We start from the raw sequence: 4,166 nt of genomic DNA on the forward strand, positions 1-4,166 counted from the left end.
CAGTAACAAAGACATACACTGACACCCAGTAACACAGACACACACGGACACCAAGTAACAAAGACACACAGTTACACCAAGTAACACAGACTCACACTGACACCCAGTAACACAGACACACACTTACCCCAAGCAACACAGACATACACTGACACAAAGTAACAAAGACAAACACTGATACCCAGTAACAGAGACACACACTTACACCAAGTAAAACAGACATACACTGACACCAAGTAACAAAGACATACACTGATACCCAGGAACACAGACACACACTTACACCAAGTAACACAGACACACACTTACACCAAGTAACAAAGACATGCACTGACACCAAGTAACACAGACATACACTGACTCCAAGTAACAAAGACATACAATTACACCAAGTAACAAAGACACACACTTACACCAAGTAACACAGACACACACTAACACCAACTAACACAGACATACACTGACACCAAGTAACAAAGACATTGACTGATACCCAGGAACACAGACACACACTTACACCAAGTAACACAGACATACACTGACACCAAGTAACAAAGACATACAATTACACCAAGTAACAAAGACAAACACTTACACCAAGTAACACAGATATACACTGACACCAAGTAACAAAGACATACACTGATACCCAGTAACACATACACTCAATTACACCAACTAACACAGACATACACTGACACCAAGTAACAAAGACATAGACTGATACCCAGGAACACAGACTTACACTGACACCAAGGAACAAAGACATACAATTACACCAAGTAACAAAGACACACACTTACACCAAGTAACAAAGACAGACACTGATACCCAGTAACACAGACACACACTTGCACCAAGTAACAAAGACATACACTGACACCCAGTAACACAAACAAACACACACTGACACCCGGTAACACAGAGAAACACTAATAAACAGTAACACAGACAGACACTGACACCAAGTCACAAAGACAGACACTTACACCAAGTAACAAAGACAGACAATTACACCAAGTAACCAAGACATACACTGACACCAAGTAACAAAGGCATACACTTACACCAAGTAACAAAGACAGACAATTACACCAAGTAACATTTACATACACTTACACCAATTATTTTTACATACACTGACACCAAGTAACAAAGACATACACTGATTCCCAGTAACACAGACACACATTTACAGCAAGTAACAAAGACATACACTGACACCAAGTCACAAAGACACACACTGACACCCAGTAACAAAGACATACAATGATACCAAGTCACAAAGACATACATTGATACCCAGTAACACAGACACACACTTTCACCAAGCAACAAAGACATACACTGACACCCAGTAACAAAGACATACACTGACACCCAGTAACACAGACACACGGACAGCAAGTAACAAAGACACACACTTACACCAAGTAACACAGATACACACTGACACCCAGTAACACAGACACACATTTACACCAAGCAACACAGACATACACTAACACCAAGTAACAAAGACATACACTGATACCCAGGAACACACACACACTTACACCAAGTAACACAGACACACACTTACACCAAGTAACAAAGACATACACTGACACCAAGAAACACAGACATACACAGACACCAAGTGACAAAGGCATACAATTACACCAAGTAACAAAGACACACACTTACACCAAGTAACACAGATATACACTGACACCAAGTAACAAAGACATGCACTGACAGCCAGTAACACAGACACACACTTACACCAAGTAACACAGACATGCACTGACACCAAGTAACAAAGACATACACTGATACGCATTAACACAGACATACACAGACACCAAGTAACAAAGACATACACTTACACCAAGTAACACAGACATACACTAATACCCAGTAACGCAGACACACACACACACACCAAGTAACAAAGACAGACACTGATACCCAGTAACACAGACACACACTGACACCAAATAACAAAGACATACACTGACACCCAGTAACACAGACACACACTTACACCAAGTAACAAAGACATACACTGATACCCAGGAACACAGACACACACTTACACCAAGTAACAAAGACATACACTGACACCAAGTAACACAGACATACACTGACACCAAGTAACAAAGACAAACAATTACACCAAGTAACAAAGACACACACTTACACCAAGTAACACAGATATACACTGACAGCAAGTAACAAAGACATGCACTGACAGCCAGTAACACAGACACACACTTACACCAACTAACACAGACATACACTGACACCAAGTAACAAAGACATAGACTGGTACCCAGGAACACAGACACACACTTAAACCAAGTAACACAGACATACACTGACACCAAGTAACAAAGACATACAATTACACCAAGTAACAAAGACACACACTTACACCAAGTAACACAGATATACACTGACACCAAGTAACAAAGACATACACTGATACCCAGTAACACATACACACACTTACACCAACTAACACAGACATACACTGACACCAAGTAACAAAGACATAGACTGATACCCAGGAACATAGACACACACTTACATCAAGTAACACAGACACATACTTACACCAAGTAACAAAGACATACAATTCCACCAAGTAACACAGACTTACACTGAGACCAAGTAACAAAGACATACAATTACACCAAGTAACAAAGACACACACTTACACCAAGTAACAGAGACAGACACTGATACCCAGTAACACAGACACACACTTGCACCAAGTAACAAAGACATACACTGACACCCAGTAACACAAACAAACACACACTGACACCCAGTAACACAGAGGAACACTAATAAACAGTAACACAGACAGACACTGACACCAAGTCACAAAGACACACTCTTACACCAAGTAACAAAGACAGACAATTACACCAAGTAACCAAGACATACACTGACACCAAGTAACAAAGGCATACACTTACACCAAGTAACAAAGACAGACAATTACACCAAGTAACATTTACATACACTTACACCAAGTATTTTTACATACACTGACACCAAGTAACAAAGACATACACTGATACCCAGTAACACAGACACACATTTACAGCAAGTAACAAAGACATACACTGACACCAAGTCACAAAGACACACACTGACACCCAGTAACAAAGACATACACTGACACCAAGTCACAAAGACATACACTGATACCCAGTAACACTGACACACACTTACACCAAGTAACAAAGACAGACACTGATACCCAGTAACACAGACACACACTTGCACCAAGTAACAAAGACATACACTGACACCCAGTAACAAAGACATACACTGACACCCAGTAACACCGACACACGGACAGCAAGTAACAAAGACACACACTTACACCAAGTAACACAGATACACACTGACACCCAGTAAAACAGACACACACTTACACCAAGCAACACAGACATACACTAACACCAAGTAACAAGGACATACACTGATACCCAGGAACACAGACAGACACTTACACCAAGTAACACAGACACACACTTACACCAAGTAACAAAGACATACACTGACACCAAGTAACACAGACATACACTGACACCAAGTAACAAAGGCATACAATTACACCAAGTAACAAAGACACACACTTACACCAAGTATCACAGATATACACTGACACCAAGTAACAAAGACATGCACTGACAGCCAGTAACACAGACACACACTTACACCAAGTAACACAGACATGCACTGACACCAGGTAACAAAGACATACACTGAAACCCAGTAATACAGACACACACTTACACCAAGTAACAAAGACAGACACTGATACCCAGTAACACAGACACACACTTGCACCAAGTAACAAAGACATACACTGACACCCAGTAACAAAGACATACACTGACACCCAGTAACACAGACACACGGACAGCAAGTAACAAAGACACACACTTACACCAAGCAACACAGATACACACTGACACCCAGTAACACAGACACACATTTACACCAAGCAACACAGACATACACTAACACCAAGTAACAACGACATACACTGATACCCAGGAACAAAGACATACACTGACACCAAGTAACACAGAAATACTCAGACACCAAGTAACAAAGGCATACAATTACACCAAGTAACAAAGACACACACTTACACCAAGTAA

This window comes from Heterodontus francisci, unplaced genomic scaffold (assembly GCF_036365525.1).
Source record: "Heterodontus francisci isolate sHetFra1 unplaced genomic scaffold, sHetFra1.hap1 HAP1_SCAFFOLD_83, whole genome shotgun sequence".
NCBI classification, from domain to species: Eukaryota; Metazoa; Chordata; class Chondrichthyes; order Heterodontiformes; family Heterodontidae; genus Heterodontus; species Heterodontus francisci.